The following is a 21,568-nucleotide window of genomic DNA, read 5'->3' on the forward strand; positions in this document are numbered from 1 at the left end:
GGGAGCCCATCCCGTGGACCACAGGGCCCGCGCCGGCGGTGGGCGAGGAGCGGGCAGGGGGCGCTGCGGCGCCTGGCGGCGGAGGAGGAGCGGGCGGTACAACGGCAGGGCTGACAGGCAGCGGCAGCCGTCCTCGCCGCCGCCCGGCCTCCTTTGTCCCCTCCCCTCCCCGCCGCGCCCAGCCCAAGCCGGCGGAGCGGAGCGGGCCGGCCTGGGGATTCCCTCCCGGCGCCGCCGAGGTCGCCATCTTCACCCCCCCCCCCCGACCTCGCCTCGGACCCTGCCGTGCAGCGCGGGAGGGGGGCCTGCGTCGCGCCCGCCCGCTGCTTGATACGGCCGGCCGGTAGCGGCCTCATCCGCGGATCTCGTCTGCGTCCTCCTCCGCCCCCGGCGCGGCGGGGAGGGGGCGCGGGGCGCCCGGCAGCGGGGGACGGCGGTGCCAGGGCGCGGCGGGCAGACAAAGGAGCGGGCGCCGCCGTGGGCAGCGGTGAGTGGCGGGGACAGGGGTGTGGGGGTCCCTGCTATCGCCGCCGCTCTTCCCCGGCGCGCCAGCGGGGCAGGTACCTGCCGGCGGGCCGGGCTGCGCCGCGGCCGCTCCCTTCCCCGGGGGGGCGCAGGGGCTCGGGCTGCTGCCGGCGGAGGCGGGAAGCGGATGGGGGGGCTGCCTGTTCGCCACCGCCGGTGTAACCTCACCGCCAACCCCGGCGCCGGGCACCGGCGAGCGAGGTGCCCGGAGGCGGCGGGGGCCGGGTCTGGGCCGGGCGGGGCATTGTCGGGGGAGGCTCCGGCCCCGCCGCCACGGGAGCGGGGAGCGGACAGTGCCGCAGGCGCGGCGGTTGATGCTCCGCGGTGATCCCGCCTGACGCTCAGACAAAAAGGAGCGAGCAACAGATTTTCTGGTGGGCGATAAAAAAGAGATGAAGAGGGGTTATTATTATTCCCCCCCCCCCTCCCGCTCCTCCTTGGCAGAGAGTGTGGCGGGAGGGCAGGTGCCGCTGTGCGCAGGTGGGTGGGCAGCGGGGCCCGGGCTCGGCCTGCGGCAGGCTCGGGCGTGGCGGCCAGCCGGGCGTGCCGCGGCGGCTGCCTGCCCCCGGCCGCCGCCACCCGCGTCCCCGACCGCCTCGGGGAGCCCCGCAGAGCGGCCTGAGGGGCAGTAGGCCGCTCGGGGGCGGGGGGGGGGTGCTGGGGTATAGCAGCTGTGACTTTGCTGTGCATCCAGAGAGGTGAAGTCGCATTTAATGCAGTTATTTGAAATGTGGCACTTGTTTTCTGGGTTAAGCGTTTGGTTTTCAGGCGGTTATTCAGTGCATGTAACCTTGTGCTTTTAACGAAATTCTGAATCTTACTTTCATAGGCCAGCAGAACATAAGGACCTGTGACTGAACTCTGAACTTGGATATGCATTAAACTGTAAGTCTTCTGATTTTGTTTTTGAACTTGGATGGATGAGTGGAGTAATTATTTCACTTTTGTGAGACAAAAACTTAAGAAGTAATTTAACCCTAAGCAGACTTTTCCCATGCCCATCGCAAATATATCCCTGGTGAACTGTGATAACTGGTTAAAACTAGAAAAGTAAAGAAAATCTGTAAAGCCTGGAGACAGGGGTTGCACTGAGCTCTCTTCTTAGGTATTTTTTTGATGATGGGCTTTATTTAATCGTTAAGGGTTAACAGGCACGTTTTAAGCTTAAATCAAGGTATAGGAAACGTGTAAGTGTAATAATACTAGTATGTTTCCTTATGTTTATCTGAAGTAATTGAGATAAGATAGTGCTTTTTCCTCACTCACAAGGAATGTTAAGTCAATTCATTTGCTTACGTAATTTGATTAATAGGAGCACAGTGAAGGTACAGATATGTTTCTGAAAGTTGTTTTTTACATTGTTGAAATATAGATGCAATTTTGAAAGATGCAATAAAATACTTAATTTCAATTGTAAAAATCTTTTTGAAGGGTGAAAGGGACGGTTATAGATGAAATTGTAGAAAGAGATCGAGCAAATGATTGCAACCACTAATGAACTAAGTAGCAGCTCAAATAAGTAAGGACATAATTCACTGTATACATTTTAGTATGTACATAAATTTGATTGTGTGTCAATAGTTGCGCTCTTAAATTTAATTTCTCACATTAGTGTGGGTGAGAAACTACAATCTGGGTACAGCTGTCTGGATATCTAAAATATTTAGCTAATGGGTAATACTTTCTATATGCTTTCTGCTTTGAGGAAAGGCTGGTATCCTTTCCACAGTATGCAAACAGTTATTCTATATTCAAGAAACTTCCTGGTGAAGTTTCTGTATATTTTGACCAAAGTTTTATGGAACAGAAATTATGGTATACAGTCTGTAAAAGGTTATAATGCGTTTGTACACCAGAGGAGTGAAGAACTCTGAAACTGCTGTTAGGTGTAGCTTGCCCATAAATGTTACAGCTGTGTCATATGTTATATTTGATTTAAAGGCTGTTTCACTGAAAAATAATTGACAATTTACACATGCTGGTCATATCACCAGACCAAATAAATTGTTTTGAAGCTTGCTAGTAATTCTGACCTTATGAGGGTGTCAAAAGTTCTGTTGTGGCTTGCAGCGTGGTGGTCTGTGGGAAGCCTTGTGGACATAGTGGCTTGTCACAATAGGGCAAAGACAGTTAGAAATGTTTTGAACATCCCATCATAGTTTCTGCTGTCCAAAAAATAAGTTGAGTTGGTTTAGAAACAGGAAGGGGAGAAGAGAAATTGAGTGTGTTCCAAGTGGCTTTCTAAATGTTTTACTCTGACTTTTTTTTACCTGGCTTTCATTTCAGTGATAAAACATTAACCCTAGAGTAGTATTGAGAAATCAATTCGATGTCCTATGGAGGCCTTACAGTGAACAAGAAGTGTTAAATGACTCATTTCATGTTTTTCAGCAGCAAGAAGTGTAATCGACACTTTCTTACATTTCTAGAAGGAGTAATGTTTTCTGGTGGTGAAATAACGTTAATCAGCAGTTGCTGCTGTAATTCATTGTCCACTAGGGAGGCATCTGTGTAACACCGGGTAACCTGAGCAGACATTTCAGATCAAGCTTGCAAGAACCCTTTAGATATTTGTGCCTGACATTTTGACCCTCAAAGGTGGAGTGTGAAAGGGTTTCTTTTTTTTATCTCTTCAGTTAGGATTTCTTACTAGAATTACAATTTAGAGATTTGTTTCTAATTTACATTAGAAAAACATGGAGTTTTTTACACTATTGACATATGAATTACAACAAAAACATATTTCATTCTGTGGTATATGACTGAAGTGGCAGTTTCTTGGAGTTCAAGGATTTTTTTTTTCAAACCATTAAGAATAGTGTTGAGATTTGCTTTCCTTAATGTGATCTATAGACCAACCTTTAGGAATGAAGCATAAAGTGGAATTAAATTACTCACTAATTTAAAAAAAAAAGTTAAAATAATTCCTGGAAGACGCTTGCAGGTCTCTTTTTTGTTTCATTTTTGGTGAATTTAGCTTGCTGTGGAGTGGCAAATTATGTGTAAGCTTAGTATACCATACTGCTAAAGGAAATCTCTTGCCAGTCTGTTTTGCAAAGTCCATCATGATTCATGTTAGCTCTGTGTGCAGAAACCCACTGGGTTCTGGTCAGTGTCACCAAGTACTTGTATAGAATTAAAATATGAGTAACTTTCACTTACTTTTGAGTAATACTTTGACTATTCAAAGTAGCTTTCAGCAACTTAGTTGCAGCTCTTGATTGTACTTGGCAACCTGAGTCCAGGAACTGAATAGCAATTTATCATCAAACTCATTACTGCAACACATGTTTTTACTAGATATGGTTTTAGCTAATATTAAAGACTGTTGCCTTACATAAACATGCATCTGAATGACCCAGTTATCTTTAGTCACCACCTTACCTCTGGGTATCTCCTTCTTACTGTACACCTCTCTGTGTGCTCAGATAGAGAAAATGGGTGAAGACTAGTGTGGCCTTTTGTAGAGCCTTGTTGTACCTTGCTGTGTCGTATTCAGTAAAATGTGCCTGCTAGTTGCTGACATACCTGTTTAACACTAGTCTTCTTGTGTCTCCTAATCTTAATATTGGCCTGTAAAGCAAATAATTGAGTTTTAACAGAACTGAGGGTGGTGTAAAAGTGTTAAGTCACTGGTTTGGTACCTTAAAAGTCAGAGAAATGCTTTCTTATATATGCCGAAGAATTATTGGGAATTGGCTGCTGTTTATTCCACAAATGTAGCTGGTACATATATGCCTGTCTTCTAATGCAAATTTTATCAATGCTTAAAGAATATTTAGCGGAGTTAACATGAAGGAGGGTTTTGTTGTTGTTGTTTTTTGTTTTAATATTGTAGCTTACTGTTGCATTAAAAGTAAGTGTACATGACGATGACTGTGTAACTAAATGATTTTTTTTTTCAAGAACAAATTTTTGAATAGACTAGATGGAGATGGGAAAACCAGGGACATGGTGTTCCTTCCTGTAGCCAAGCCTAGGAGAAAAATAAAGGGGGGAAGGGGAGGAGGAATGCTTCTCTGAAGGATGCATATCCTGAGATGGGTGGATTGGGTTCCTTTTTGTTTAAAAAACATCAGTAAATCTGAAGAGAGGCTTTTGAGTATTCACAGTCACTTAAGGTTTCAGGATACTTGTCTCTAGTTTTATTGCATGACTAGTGATGATGTCAAGAAATGATGACAAATTCAAGGAACAAGCAACCTGAAACAAATGAAAGTAGGTAAGAGAACAATGAAACAGCTGCGCTGAAAATGTTGAAGCAGGGGCTTCACATAAAGAGCAGATCAAAGAGGAAGTTTAGCAGTGAGAAAACTGGCTATTACTAACAAAGAGAATGTAGGAAAGTTAGGCTGGTGAGTGTCCTACAAGAGGGTCTGTTCTCAGTGCTTGTTACATAGCTGGTTAAGTCTGCCTGAGGACCCATGTGGTCTCTTTCTAGTTCAGTGTTTTATGTGCAGTTTGAAGTGGATGTGCGAGAAGAAACTATTAATTCAAAGGTAATTGTTGTCCCAAGAAGAACAGAAGTTTCCCTTGATCACTCCTATTCAACTCTGAGAGGATGAAGAGCTCTCATGAAGGCACAGTTAAGGGAGAGCAGATCTACTTCAGAGCACTCTTCCATCTTTGTCACGTTAATGGAAGGGTTTAAGAGAGAAGGGTAAGGAGGGAGGCATAAGGTGTCGATGTGATCATCAGCAGGTTTTTGCAGGCTTCTTTCTGGAAACGTGGCTATGCTGTTTAACTTCATGCTCTGATTTAGTTTGCTTTCTGTCCAATCAGATCGGTAATATTGGTCATGAGAAGTCAGAGGGAGAACTGATACCTTCTCTCTGCATGTGCAGTAGTGCATCAGAGTGGTACATGGGAGAAAGCAAGCTGCTGACAGTTGCACTGCCTGAAGAGCTAGGAACTGCTTTTCAGCTTGCTTTAAAGTTATGGTTAAGGTATATTAAACAAACTACTGAAATATATCTCGGTGGGTTGTGTTCAATGGACGTCTTGCTTATTTGGCTGATATTGAACATATGGATCACAAAATAGGCCAATATCTGGTAATGTCAAAGGTCTATCGGGTTGCAGATACCTAAGCACTTGATCTGATACTGTGGTTATTAGAAAACTGTCAGCTCAGTCCTTCACTGAACAGAGTTTGAATCCTCTCCCCATCCTACATAAATTGTAGCAGAAGTGTCATGGTCCATGACAAGGTTTGTTTGCACTGTATAAACCATTGCCTCTACGTTGGAAAAGAGGTGCTGGAGGAGAAATTGCAATTCATCTTTAGCATATAAAAAGAGAAGATTTCATCTGAACGATATGGGGCTTCTAATGCTGGGAGATAAGGGGCTTCTAATGGTGATGACCACTCTGATCAAATCATTTTTCACAGCGAACAGTTGTAGTACTTAGAGTTGCACTTAAGGCAAGCAGGGGTGAAATATTGTAGGTATCTTTAACCATTTAGGCTAAAACAGAGAACTGTTTGTTTTATTGGTATATAAATCACAGTACAAGGGCAAAGTAATGTATGAACGAAGTAACTATTACACACTGCATCATTGTTTGCTGGGTATTTTGGGGTCTTGTCCTTTTTTTACAAATTGTTGTACAATTCAACATGTTTTTTTCTGACTGCACATGCCTTGAACTTTATCAGTTATTACAGAGAGTTCAGAAATTTTTTCTTAGGAGAACTTCCTTTCCACAGAATAGAAAGTGTGTTGTTACCAAAGCCTTCCCAGTCAGAATCCCAATTGTCCTGATAGAAAAAAATGAGTGTGTCTGTCTTTTGAATGAAGTTGGTGATTTCTGTCTTAAACTTAGTGCCGTTCCTGTCATAAAGTATAGGTTTATCTTTGTATGGGCTTGATATACTTTTCCCTCACTTCCTTTTTGGAAGGGGATCATTCGTGATCTTTCTTGTGCTCACCCACTGAATTTGGAGATTGACTGTTTAAATCTTGTGCAAAAATAGGACTTTCATAAATTGCGCTTGGCTTTCTCATCAAAACAGTCATACTAGTAAGTATTGAAATATTACATGCAGAAAGCTCTTTGTTACATATATTGGTTGCTTTTATCTTAAGGCTCATGTTCAATAACTCTTGTGCTGACCGATAACATCTCTTTCAATTGGCCCCATGTGATGCAGCTGTTCTCATCAAACGCCAGTTGTTAAAGGAATTCCACCTACTCCTTTAAAACTTCCTAAGGACAATTTTTCATTTGAGCTCAACTGCCTGTTTCCCCTCTTAACCCTTCAAGTGAATGGTTTCTTGCCCTGATTTTCCATTCTGAAGACCTTTCCTAATAAGTTGAGTTTTATAAGGTTGGTTCTGCCTTGAGATAACAAAAAAATTAAAATTGGTGTAAGAAAGTAGTTTAAACTTAAAAGTAGTCCTGTTCACCTGAACAGTATAAACAGTTTTGAGATACAATAGAAACTGTTTTCTCCAGCCAAAAGTGTCTCTAAGTATTTCAGAAGCAGGAGTTTGCCTGTTTTTCATTTGGTGGTGACATAGCCAGGAAGTCAATCTACAGTGCACTGAAAGAAAGGTTTAGAAATACCTGGTTTAAGTACCCTCTAATTTTTAAGGGGACTGAGGAGGGAGTGGTCATCAAATAATTGCTTTAGTTTTGGTATTTCATGCAGTTGTCACTTGTTGCTCATCAGATTTTTATTTTTTTTTTAATTGTCCTCAAGCATGTGGGGGAAATAATTTGTGGAGATAATGGAAGACTAAGTCAATAGCTCTGGTGCATTCCTTTATTTTATTTCCTTCTTCCCCACCTGCCCCTCCCCGCCCCCCCCCCCCCATCAAAAATTCATCTTACACAAATGTTTAGGTGATCTGTTCACAGTGGGAGCATGTCACTGATCATGTCACTGGTACAGCCAGGGGTTGCTGTGTAATCATGTCTTTTTGTTTCAGTGTTGAAATAGTGACTTATTTTGAAAGGCGAAATCTAGGTGTGTCCAACTATGTTGTTTGACACAATTGTAACTTGTTTTCTGCTAACTGTCTTGTAATGGGTAATGCCTTGTGATGCTTTTGAAAAATGTTAGTTGGACTTAAGACTGTATTGAGGTGAATTCGAAGGGCCAGTATGTCAATACAGCCACTCTGTTGTGAAACATGTGATTCACTCTAACGCAGGTTTTCCATATGGACCCAGGATCCACCATTGCCAAGCTTCCTATGAGGGCTCTAAGGAAGAGTCTGTAAATCCCTGTGCTGTCACTGCACTCTTCTTCACCCATGCATGATTGTTAGGTGGTGCTCCCACCTACTGCAGGCCTTTCCTGGGAAGTCGGTAGAGGTGATGAGGGACGCCTATCAGTTTTAAGTATTTCAGGTTAAAGCCTGGCTATGATGAAGTTAGTGGTGAACCTTTCATTGAGATCCTAAATCCATTACAATTGCGTCAGTAAAGAAAATCAACTGTGTCTCTGCAAGAATGCATTTGCAAGGGTAATATTCGTCATTACCTGCAGCAAGCAGTTATGGTGAAGTCTTGTCTCTGGTATTTCTTCATTAGAATCATAATTGCATTAGTTGTATCCCAAGGTGCTTACAAAGAAAAGTATGAGACATTATCACTGTATATACAGGACATACAGACACCAGACATTGTGGTGGATTTGTTTTGTTTAACCTATTGTTTGGTTGGGGCACAAAGAACCAAGAATTGTCGCCTTTGCTCCCAGTCCTGTGGCCTCTATGTTGTCAGGATATATATGTAGTCACAGTAATACGATCCTCATTTCTTAAGATGACTTTTAATTTTTTTTTTCTGTTGAAAATTATAGTAAATAAAAGGAAGCTGCATCAAGAGTGATTCCACTTGTGGGAAACTCGCAACAGGCATAGACCTGTTATAGTTCAAACAAGTCTGCATTTCAGTGAAATAGTATATAAATTAAGAGTTCCTTTAAAGCAAATATGTTGTTCTGAAAGTGACACTTCCATAAATAGCTATTCAAATGTGGACAGAAATAATGGGCGAATCTAGATTATGCTTTACATACTGAAGGTATGCTGTTTCTTTTCTCGAATCCATGGATTTAGTTCCCTTTCTTTCAGGGACAGAAAGCATAATCTGAAAGCTTTGTTGCTTTGTTTCTACTTTTTGAGGTCGTATTATGAGATTTTTGTCAGTGTTCTTCTGTGAAGACAGCTTTATCAAGCTGTATGTGACTTATTGTGTCTTTAAATGTAACTTAATTTGTGTTTGCATCTATTCAAAAATGTTGAGGGCATTTCAAATACTGTACTGTTCCAAAATCCCAGGCAGCAAATTTTGAGAATCACCATGGAAATGTATGTGTGTGGGAGGAGGCCTAAAGTCAGAATCTGCATTAACAGAATTTGTTAGTATTGCATATGCTCAGTGCCACTAGCACTGCTTGTTCTTTGATGTAGATATGTTCTTTGCTTAATTAAAAACAAAGTGATATGATTCACCTAATACTGCTAATAGTTTGAGTTCTTTTAATCAGTTTTTTTTTTCTGTGATTCTGAAACTAATCCACTGAAATAATCAGATATGTGGGTAATCATTGAGTCGTCATCTTGTTCAGGAAATGGCATATAAGAATCTTGTAATCTAGCAAAGAAACTTCAAAACTTGGTGCCTCTCCAAGAACTTACGGATAGGCTTAGAAGTTAGTGTTTTACAACTGGAGCTACATACCAAGGACACTTACTAGTGATAGCTCGTGTCTTGGTGATTTCTGCCAAGTCATTGTGAATGCTTAAGGTTTTTGGGTAAGCCTGTCTGGATACTTTTGTACATGCAGTTGTTGCCTTAGACACAGAGTTAGTTTTGAAGTGTAGTCAATGCTAGTTTAAAAAAAACCAAACAACACATTCTTAAGAGGAACTGTGTTCTGTTCTTGAGTGCTGAAACATTCTTAACAATTACACTTACTCAGTCAGTGCTGATGACAGATAAACTTATAAATTAATAGGAATTTATAAGAAGGCTGGCTATTGCTTTATGTGTGTGACAGAAGTTAAATCTGGCATTTCTTGGCTCTTTATTACTGTAGTCTAAATAAACTGGGAAAGAAAAGTGAGACTTGGATGAAGGATGATATATTTTCCCCATTACTATATTGATTGTCTCAAATTTTAATGAATTGCAATAACTTACTAGTTTAAAAACATTGGCCTGCCGGTACTGAAAATTACAGAGGCATTGATACTGGTTCAGAATGCAGACCAAGTTATAAGGACTTTTGTGTTAAATGGCCTGAGAAAATGAGCTTCTTCATTTTTTCATTGCATAGATAAGCTCTATAGCAAAACCACCAAGAGGGATGCGGAGTTGAAATGCTGTCTCTGCATCAGAGTTCAGATGAGTCAGGGGAGGCTCACAAGAGCTGCCTGTGCCACCGGCAGAGCGAGGTCATTAGCCTGGTGTGGCTGAACACAGTCAGACTGTCCTGAACTTACACAGTCAGCTGTAGGTCTGAGCTATCCCTGTGTGCATTTACATCACTTGGTGTATTTTATTTTTACAAAGCTATTCACTTGTTATATGTAGTCTGTCATAGTAATAATGCTTATTAGTATGGTATTTTTTCTTCAAAATGCCAGGCCTTCTTTTGAAAGGCTAAGTGTGGGAAGTGATGACTTTGAAAGTCTTTGCCTTAGGAAAACAAGTTGCAGTTTTTCAAGGCTGTTTTTGTGAAAGCTGAACTGCACTGTGTAGGCAGTGGAGCTGTTTGTATAGCTAGTAACTTGCTATGTTCTTTCTTTGCATGTTGAAGGAGGAGATGTTTAATGTCCACTAACAGGATATTTCTCCCTCTTGTTCTTTAAGACAAAACTTTAGAATCGACAGGACTTCAAACAATGATCTGTTGTAGTTCTGGGTGGGGTCTTTTGTTCTGTTGATTACCTCAACCTATCTGCTTCTGTTATGTACAAGATTTGTAGGAGCACATAAGCTGATTGTCACCTGTGTGATTTAAAGCAGACAGCTAAGGGATTATTCATACCACATTTTGAAGCAAAAATTTAAGTAAATTACATCCTTTATATGATGAATCAGTTAAGTTATTCATGTCATGTTCACCAAGTCTACGTTGACAGGTATGAAAACACAGTACCTGCTTCTGAAAAGCATACTATTAAATGCACCTTCCTCCCACCAAAACTCCTGACAGTATTAGCCTCTTTCAGCTGTTTCCTTATGAAAAAGGAAAGCCTTTACATACTCTGAAAGAGATCACCATTAGATTTAGGTTCTATGGTAGTAAAATAATCTGAGAAAGAAGTATTAACACACAGATACTTCTTCCTTCTCTTTATGAAAGGCCTAGCCTCTCAAACGTTGTAATACATACTGAGTTTCTCCATACTAAAAATCCAACTGGAATGAAATGTAAGATTTCACGCCTTACATAGCTGAATTTCTGCACTCGCAGCATCTGACCCAGGTATCTTTCAGTCGTCTTAGTGTGCTCATACAGCACTGTCCATTCATCATTGAAGTAGAAACACCTATGTTACTGAGCCAAAGAACTTCATTAGAACAGAGAAGAAACAGGAAAGCTTAATGCACAGGTAAACATGACCTGGAGGTCAGCCATCTATGTGTCTGACTCCTAGTAGTTTCCAAGAGGATTATTTGCTTTTTTTCTTGGGGAGATTTCTGGAGGCCAAGGGAGGTAAATGTAAACACTGTAAAATATTGAAATGTCTTAATGTTTCTATCTTCTAAGGATCTCTCAAAAACAAAGTTTAAGGTGAGGAAAAGGTATTCAGAGATAAATTCAAGTAGGCTACTATCCCAAGCCCTCCTCTAGCTTAAGTTAGTGAATAGAGGTAATCTTCTTCCTTCAGACGTATTTAAGCGTAAACTCTGTCTCTACATTGTCCTCTAAAGCAGTGTAATTTTGAGACTAAAATGAGTTTTCATGATTCTTTGTGCCTCAACTTACATTTAATTTTACATACTTTATGGCTCTTTTTCTTCCAAATATGCACAGCTCTGAACTCATTGACATTTAACAACTCCGTTCACGTTCATTATGGCTCTATTAAATGAATTGGTGGATCAGTTATAAGCTTCATAATGAAATGATAAAATATGGTCCACTGCTTCTCTGTAATTTTCTGCGTATATGTGACTTTGCCTTTGACTGGAATGGAAGGATGATTGTAAATCTGTGCTGTATACTACATATCTTTATAGTATTTAGCAGGTGCAAAACTATCCTTAGTATTTTTTCCATTTCTGTTTTTAATAGCTGGTGAAAGGATGGAAAAAGTCAGATGTTCTAATGAAGATAACAAAACCCAATATAAAGTTTAGATGATGATTTCCGTATGGATACACTGGTGCAACTGCTAAAATTCAATGTCTGGGGTGTTTTGTTGTTGTTTTTTGTTGGTTTTTTTTTGTTTGTTTGGTTGGTTTTTTTGGTTTTTAATGGAGAGGACTGAATGTTTGCAGGCTATTTAACTCTTCATCTATTGTAAACTCATGGCCTCTTTAGCTTAGAAAATACTTTTCCTCAAGACACAAATGCATTTTTGAAGCTTACACTTTACATATACAGTGTTTTCAAGCTCTTTATAATATTTCAACCTGTTCTGTGTAATTAGAAACAACTTAGAAAATGTTATGGGGCTGCACTAATGATTTTCTCTCTGAATTTGATAGATTTAGTAATAACAGCATCAATTTTCTCAAGTCTGTTAATGCTTATGACACTTTTGTAGCTGCCCTATCAGAATAGACTTCTTTGGCATCTAAAAGTATATGTATGTCTTCAGCAGAAGCACTGTACTAATAGATAAGTTTCACCTATATAAGGCAATCTGTATGTCATTTATCATATTGATTTTTACTTTGTTGTCTTTGTTTTCATACACAGGTCTTACACAGAACTTCTCAAAAAGGCTAATACAACTTAAGCTGTGATGGACTGAGTAAAATGAGAAATCATCTGAGCAGATAATGTCAGGATAATGATGAAATTGCCTGCCAATGTTGCAACATTGGCAATTTCTTTTAACTGGTTAAATCAGTAATTTAATTATTATTTAGAAATATAGGTGGTATGCTGAATTGTTAGCTCTGAAAACAGGGCTTTAGACAAGCATAAAGCTTTAAATTCTCATGCAAATGCTAACACTTACACAATTACTATTTATAACTGACATTCTTAATGAATGAGTGATGTGGGCAAGTCTGCAATAAGCTGTCCTGCCTTCACAGAAAGTGGTTACAGCTTGATCAGTAGTGTGCCTTGGCAGTACCTGCAAACAACTGTTCTTTCCACTCTGCTGGCTGGTACTCTGTGCCAGTTCATTTAATAGCTTTTCAAGCCAGAAGTCTACTGTTTGTAGAAGTGGTTTTGTGAATTAAATTGTCCATTAGGATGTGGGTTTAGTCTACAGGCTTCATTCATCTGGGACTCTAAATAGCTGTGGCATGATGACTTACAACTACTGGTCCAGATCTCATTTGTGACTGACTTTTTAAAACGTTAGTGTACAAGGATGGCGTTCCTTGTTCTGTCCTGATGCTCTTACAGGATGGCCCTAGATTTCTAATGCAACAGTTTAGGAAAGTGTAATTAATTTATTTTCTACTTAGTCTATTTTTCTTTAGGGAGAGGGGTAGAGGAAGGCATTTGGCTCAGAAGTCATAAATATAGATATATCTACTGTTACCTCATTTATATAAATATTGTTACATATTGAAATGACATACAGAACTGCAGTCTACATGTTTTCATGATGTTATGTATGCTATTGTGTTAGTACTCTGTGCTAACACCTCATAGTGCAGAATTGTCTCAGTTTTCTCTCAGTAAAATTTGCTAATATGAATCTCTCTCTACTTTGATTTCAGTTGCATTGCATTTGAGTGACGAGGTCCATGATTAAATACAGTTGAATTAATTGGTTCTATATATCTTACCTATATATCAGATATTGTCCACAGAGCCTTTAACTAGGAGGGAGCCAGCTTTCAGTGGCAATTAAGTTACAAAATTGACATCTACTCTAAAAATGCATATTTGCCTTGCTGGCTTTAAGGATTTTATTTGCTTTCTTATTGAACTTGTTAGGCAACCAGTGCAGTGTCATGTGTTACAAGCTGGTTGCTCAGCTATTTTGTCTGAGGAACAGCGTATCGCGATATGATTATTTTACCAGGGGAAAGAAAAATCATCAGAACTCTACTTACAGGTATTCTGAACATAGCTTATGTGGAGCCTAAGCATTATGACATCAAAGTGTTTTCCCTGTGTGCATCTGCCACTATGTTGACAGCCTTCAGCTTTGCTTCATCTTGATGTCCCACCTTTAGGACCTGTAGTTCTCCAGTCTTCATTCAGTGACTCTACTCTTTTTATATAGTCTGTCAAGCTTATAGTTCTGTCAATTAAAGTTTACTTCATTACTCTTCGTTATTCTGAGGTAACTAAAGGTAAACAAAGAGGGAAAAGCTGTTGTCTGACTGCTTACCCAAAGGAAGGAGTCAAATCTTATCCTTTCCACAGAATTTCCTTGTGTCACTGTCAGGGCTGTGCAATCATCAAACGTTATTTTCATGAAGGCAGTTATAGCCAATTCCAATACTGATCCTCTTAGCAATCCACTGTTGTGAAGTCATTTCTGACCACCCAGATTTCTACCCTAACAAAAAAGGTAATCAAAGCTTTGTGTCTCGGACATGTAATGCCGTCCAGACAAGTTTCCCCCTTCCCTTTTTTCCTCCCCAGCATTCTTTTCTTGATTTACCATTTTTCTTTATTTATAGTCTGTTTTACCTGCTCTTATCTGCCTCAGCTCTTTGTTCTAGTCCATAAATTTTCTGAAAACTACAGGGGTAAAGATTAAAATACCCTTAATTTTACTTTAAAAACCTGGTTTATGTCAGTCTGAAAAAAACACAGAAGACTCGGTTCCCTAGTTTGTGAGCAAGGAAGGACTGAAATATGACAAGCCACCAGTGAAAGTCAACAAGCAAATGTCTTGCAATGTAGTGTGGAAGTTAAAACACCAGGGAGCTCAAGCATGGAAGAGTTATTTGTTTTTTTAAAAATAAAATCTACAAAACATTGCCCTACCTAACATCGGGGATGCATAAAATTTAATTTATTCCTAATTTTACCTTGGTTTACATGAACATTTCAAGTGTGAACTGGATTGTTTGGAGTTTTCAGTTTTCCTCATAGCTTCTGTCTGTTTTGAAGCCCATTTCTGATATACGAATGAAATTTGTTGTTTCAAGTAGATTCTCTCTGAATGCAGGGTTTTTCTGGCTTGTTGGGGTATTTTTTGAATACAGGTTCAACACCGGTAAATAATCTGTTGCTACTGCAACAGCAGATTCTAGAGCAGTCATTTCTCTTGTTGCTCAGAGGCACCTTCTGTCCTCCTAAGGGGAACCTTCTATTCCTGACAGAAAGGAATGCATTTCCTTTCTGTTATTGCCTGCAGTACTTGTAATCCATCCTTCCTTTTACTGAGAACTGCTGAACTTGGTAGCAGATGTCATGGACAATAATTCAATAACAAACTTGTTTGCTAAACCTCACGCATGTCATGAGACTTAACTGCCAAGTCACACATTTTTATTGGGCACTTAGTACAAAACAGTTATTTCCTGAACTACCAGGTATTGTCAGTGATCTGAAGGCTGATGAGTGAGAAGGATTATCTAACTAATCTTGCACAGAAAAATGTCGGGATCTGGTTTAGGGCCTTTCCACCAGCCCCTGCTAATACTGAGGTTTGACCCTAGCAAAGGGAGCAGCCAAAACTAAGTTTGAGCTCAGAACTGCTTTTGAGCTCATGCTCCTTGTTTACTTCCTTTAACTATGCCATACATATATATACATATATATACACACACACACAAATTATGTATTTTAAACAATGTAGAAATGTATTAGGAAAAGAATAAAGAGTACCCAAAAGTGCACAAGTCAATGAAGGTTTCTTCCAACACTGCAGTGAACAAGGTAGCCTCTAATCCTTGAATCCATTCACAAATCGCAGTAGCTCAGCTGTTCTGATATCTGTGGTGCTCCGCAAAGGACAAGAGTTGGACAAACTCCTGTCTGTCTTGGTAGCTGTTTTCTTTTCTTCCTGCTGACATGAAGTTACATTGCTCTTTGTTAAAAATAATTTGCACTAGGAGCTGTAATAGGTAGTTACGCCATTTTTTTCCCTCCTTCTTTGCTCTCTAGAATTGGGTATCTCTTCAGTGAATAACGTGCTGCTTAGAGAAAGGACTAGGGTAGATGAAGTTTTGAAATTCAGGTAGGCAATACTGTCAGTTTACTTTTCATTTTAAATGTTGAGGTAAACATAGATGACGGATCTATGAATATTCTTTGTGGTACCAAAACCATCAAAGCGTGATAGGGATATTAACCTTAAGTAGATTGGATCTGATTTCATAGCTCCTCTCATGAATTCTAAGCAGCATTTCAAGTGCCTCCCTGGCGATGAGCCCCTGATAAGAAGTCCAGCAGGATTATGATATGCAAATGTCCTTTGTGCTCATAATAAAACCAGATTGATTATTATGCATATCTAATTCAGACTAATTTTGACAGGAGATCCACGTACTTTGTGACACTCAATTAATTTAATGGATTATTTTTGACAGCATTAAATGATCTTATTGCCCCAACAAACTCCGGTATTCATGGTATGTGCAGCCACATATGCTTTATCTAGCTTTCTTTCCCTAACTTTCTTATCAAAGTACGTTCTCAATGGATTCACTAATTACTTTATGTGAATTTCTCATTCCTATTCCTTTGTTCAAAGTAAGTCTTCTAAACACTTAATTCTTCAATAAGATGACAAAACTCCTTTGGTGTTCTTTGTGTGATACCTTTCATGTCTTTACTAATTTAACTTGCAATTTAGTATCATACGCTATTGCTTATCCTGGTTTGCTCAGCTTTGAAGGACCCATCCAGCTTGACTTTACTTTTTAATACCCATCAAGTACATGTGCTTTGGTGTGTTAAAAACACAGTGGCTGTTCATCTACATTGTTTAATCAGCTGAATTTGCCTCCAGCAAAATTCTAGGATAGATCTATTCCTATTTGACTTTGGTCAGTAATACAATTGCAGCACATTTATGTAGGGTTAATTTTTGTAATTACACGTGTACTGACGGAACAGTTGAACCCTGAAACTAGTGCTCTTTTCTTATGAGCTCAGCTCTGTATAGCAACTTCATTTTAGAAGCTTTTAAATTCTACTTTAATGTTTTCCTTTACTGTTTCATATTATACTTCAAATTTTTGATTTTACTAAAAATACAAATGAACTGTGGGGAAGGATTCTGTTAGGTACAGTACTTTAAGAAATGTGCATAAAAATCTTACACATGCTGCTTCCTCAGAAAGAGGTGTAACTTGTGGAACACATTGCATTGAGAGCAAAGCCTGCAAAAATCTATTTCATTTCTCAGGTACTACTTCATAAATATCTTTATATTTTACCTTATTCTTTGTGCTTCTGAGCACCATTCATGAATTATGTAATTCAAATAGCAGTTAAACTTGATGTTTTACCCTAAAAACACTGAAAGTATGCTGAATTTCATTTAAGTACTGGTAAAAGTCTAACATCATGTTTTCTGTTTTCTTCTTTCTCTCTCCCTTCCCCCATGTTCCTTTGACAACTCTGAGGTGTTCTCAGCATGACTGATGATACCAGACATGTTTGGGCTTATCCTTCATGTTCCTTCCTTTCCATGAACACACCTGTTTTTTTCAGCTCTGATTTCACTCTTGTAAAATCTTTCTGCCAGTGGGCCTGGGGAAGGAAGAGTCTGCACATGAATTTACCCTGGAGAAGTATGTGACAAGGAGGTGGTTTTATTACTAACATGTGAAACTGGAAGTGTAAGTGGCATCCCAAAGTGGGAGCAGGAGCTGCAGCCTCCTGTGCTGGCCCTGCTGTTCCTCCTCTGGTTAGCTTCTTGCTGCTATGCATCTGGAGCATCCCCAGACGTTTATATTCCCACCCTGTGAAAAAGTTTCATTGCAGAATGAGAATGGGGTGTGGTGATGTGGAATATCTGTCCTTGAGACTGTTAGGAGGAGGAGAGAGAAGGAAATGGTAGTCCAATCAGGTAATTTTAAAATAAATTAAAAAACTACCAACCCCAGAAAATCCCACTAATCAAAAAATCCCACCCTGTGTTGGTGGATGGAAGGTGGAGAAGAGAAGACAGGCAGTTGGGTAGCAGCTGTAGGGCTGATAAGAGCAGCTGGTGATGTCTGTTTGAAGACGAGGAGGAATATTTACTACCAAAGGAAAATAAGGGCTGTACTGCATGCAGCAGGAGGATGGCTGTGCATGAGAGCTGGTGCAGGAAGACCAAGTGGGGAAGAGACAGGACTTCTGGAGCACGGGCAGCAGTGAGTGGTGATCGTCTCTGGAGCAGGCAGGGAGCAAAGAGAACTCCACAGTGCAAAAATATGCGCAATTCATTCTTGTGCCAGAAACAAGTGAAGTGCAACGGGTGTTCCCAACCTGTTGGCTGCCCTTTCTGTACGTGCTTCAGGAGTGTCTGCAGGAAGCTTCAATCCCAGGTCAGGAAGTACAGCCTTCCTGACTTGCCTCACTGGCAGCTATGAAATTGGTGAGTGTAAAATCTCCATAAACATCTTACAGTAAGTCCTATTACAGCCTAAAAAACCCCATGCTTAAAGTCCTAATATTTTAATTCATTTATTTTAAGTGTTTTCAGGTGTAAACTGTGGATTTGAACCTCAAAACACTTAAGATAAACAAAGAAAAATATTAGAACTTCAAGCATGGATTTTTAGGCTAGAATAGGACATACTATAAGACAGTGATGCAGGATGGGCGCACCAGGGCCATTCCATGCTGCCTCTTTACTTAGAACCCCACAACATTTCTCTCTCCTTTATCTCTTCTGTGCATCTTCATTCACATAGCCAATGTTTCTTGTTGCATGACTTTGATCACATGGTGGGTGGATATACTTCCAGTCATGTGAAAGAGAAGGCATTAAGGCTTGTGGCTGTTCATCATGGTTAGTATATTCCTCATCTGATCTCATGATACTCTGAAACATATACTTTCCAGTTGCTTAGAGCAAACCCAGAACAATCTGAAAAGAAAAGATAAAAATGTGTTTTTCTTAACTTTGCCATTCTAGTATTGCTACTTATCACTTAATTCACTAAAGGTCTAGAATACTGGGGTGGGGGTGAAGGTGGGGAAAAAAAAGTATCTTCTCCCTTCTGGAGCTAGTGTCAAAGTGGTAGTGAATTTTAGATAAATGCTTTCATATCAGAGTTTGTGAAGGAAAGCCTTACTCCATTCACATCTAAACTAAAAGCTTCTGCAATGCTTCTTCAGTACATTCTTGCAGCCAGAAGTCTTAGCCTAACATATTAGCAGACTATTCATGTGTTGTGTTTATGTCTGGGTACCATCACAGAAAAGCCTGCATATCTTCAAAATCTGAAATATGTCTTTTCTATTACCTTGCTTTTGTAGTGTATGGTTTTCAAATTTGGCTCGTGGGCCATCTTTTCTGACTAAGATTTTCATGGATTTTAGTTTCCTGTGTAAGGAAGTGTTTAGACTTCATCCACAATGCTTTCATCACTTCTGTATGACTCTTTATTTTAAATTTAATAAGGATTCGTAAAGTTGGAGCAATTGCAAAAAGAGAAGTTTCAGTTCACTTATTTAATTGAAATTTGTATGTATTGTTCACTTTAAGGGCAAAGGAAAAAAATTCCCATAAGATGCTGGATTTTAACATTTTGTTTAATGAAGAACTCTTATTTTTTTTCAGTTTAGCTTAACTTCTGCCTGCAACTCCCGAGTTCTGATCATTGCATTAATGTTGTAGAATAACTCTGAAGTTACACATGTGCAAAACTGTGCTCTTCTGTTACTCCTTTTCAAATGCCTGTTTGTACAAATACATTGCCTTACTGCTGTCTCTTGCACCAGCTGTGTGTGTATCTGACTGTCCTCCGCTTCCTTCGTTGTTAAACTTGCCTCAAATCACTGGAATGCAGCTGGATTGTGTGTCTGATTCTGCTTCTTACATAGGTCTTCAAAAATGGGTTTGTTTTCTTCCCTGAAGCATTTTGTTTGCATTTTGAAGTAGAACACAGCTGATCCAGTTGAACCATATTAACACAGAAGCCCACAGTGCAACTTTTGCTGTCACTTTTCACAGTAAAGTGGAACACAAGGAACAATGTCATTGAAGCTTTGTGGCAATGTAAGCCATAAAACAGAAGAAAACAAGGAATCAAAGATGGTCAATAAGAAAATTGCTGTCATGGACCAACTTCCATTACACCTGTCTGTATGAAAAGAATAGTAAACAAAAAGTAGGATAGGAATCTGTGCTGGGAATATTGGTTGATATCTCAATTAGACTCTTAAACTGGTTTGTCTGCCTTTGTGGGTAAGTCATCCTGCAGTGTACTGGGGAAGGAAAGCACGAGGCTCACAAAGAAATGATGCTAGGAAGTATGCCTGCATGATGTTCGGTTACTGTAGTTTGAAATATTGAATATGCGCCCTAAGAGATCTTTTGGTTTTCAGGTTTTATATTTAGACTTCTAACTAGCTATAGAATGTACTTTATAATGATATTTAAAGCATCTCTAACAGATTGGGAAGTTCTGTTCTGTAAGGTTATTTTTTTTCTTTCTGGAAGTACAGTCATACGCTGTAATCTTTTCCTTAAATTGGCTAAGCTTATGTACAGTGTGAAATATGGCATCCTGAAAAACCTGTACGTGCTTCCTGCCCTCTTATACACGCTGTACTTAGCAATCATATTTTTGTTTCATATGTGATTTTATGCAGGAAAAAAAATCTGCCATTTTATAATCAAGGCATGAAGCTTAAGAGTGTAATTCTGGCTTTTACCACCATGAATAATCACATCTCCACAGAAGATGCCCCAAGCCAAAGCATAACACTCAGGACAAAGTACTGTCTGCAGTGAGAATGCCAAGGACAAATGTCCTGGGACTACTTGAACACTGGCGTCCTGTTTCCTGGGAGAGCCCAGGCTGAGTGTTAATAGTCCTTGTTACAAATTGTTTAGTGCTTGCTGTCTGTCTTTGGTACATCAGATTTGTAGTTGCCCTCCAATGTACAATGCCTATTCATTCAGAAAAGCTACCAGACATTATGCACACATTATATAATCAAATTAGATTGCTATAGGTATCAAATAATTATGGAACCCTATTCTACAGCATGAAATTAACATGATATACTTAGGTAGCTCAGAAGCAGAGACGAGCTCATATGAAGTCTAAGAATTTGATCTTTAGAGCAGGCTGGATGCAAAAGTGAACACAAGTGGAGGAGATTTGTTTCCCCTACCATATCTAAATCTTCTTTGTGAATTCTGGGTGGAACTTCTAGCCATAGCAACTGTCTGTTTTCTTCAAAAGAAGGTAAAGGGCAATATTCTCTCCTATATTAATGATGTAGTATCAAGAAGGAAAGAGGAAGTAATGAACAGACTTTTGCTAATGGTCCAATTTAACAGGTTCGTCTTTGCCACAGAAAATACTCTTCCACTCTGATGTCATGTCATCTTTTTGCATGAACAGTTGTTAAAGCACGCTGAAAGACATAGAATGGATTATTTTCTAACTTTGTTTATTAACATTATGGGTTTGTTTATTAACTTACTGGGTGCTCCCTTAATAAGAAAAGCACTTTAAGCTCTGTCCCCTGAATGAGGGATGTGTTCCAGTAAGAACTTATTCAGGACTTTGGCACATAGATTCAAAATACTGTCTTGAAAATCTTACTAATATTCAGCTTTGGACATGCAGATTTCACAGACCTCTTGCTTCCTTTCGGTGGTGTCACAGACACCTAGTCAGCAGTTTACTCATGTCCAGAATTGTTGCAGTTTGGTTGAGACGTTTGGATGCTACCCTGTGTCCAGGAGAGACTGATCTAGTTTCTTGGAATATGTTTTCTTCAAATCATATTAGGCTTCTCACAAGA

General features: G+C 39.8%; 1 protein-coding gene across 1 annotated transcript in view; it reads left to right on the forward strand.

The window, feature by feature from the left end:
* Positions 1-200: 200 nt before the first annotated feature.
* The window catches only part of CDC42SE2 (CDC42 small effector 2), an 83,270-nt gene continuing 61,902 nt past the window's right edge, over positions 201-21,568 (forward strand). Inside the window, exons 1-2 of the mRNA XM_054186741.1 lie at positions 201-487; positions 1,355-1,410. The gene's annotated coding sequence lies outside the window, so the exon portion shown is untranslated. The remainder of the gene's footprint in view (positions 488-1,354; positions 1,411-21,568) is intronic.

The sequence above is a fragment of the Rissa tridactyla genome, chromosome Z (assembly GCF_028500815.1).
Source record: "Rissa tridactyla isolate bRisTri1 chromosome Z, bRisTri1.patW.cur.20221130, whole genome shotgun sequence".
NCBI classification, from domain to species: Eukaryota; Metazoa; Chordata; class Aves; order Charadriiformes; family Laridae; genus Rissa; species Rissa tridactyla.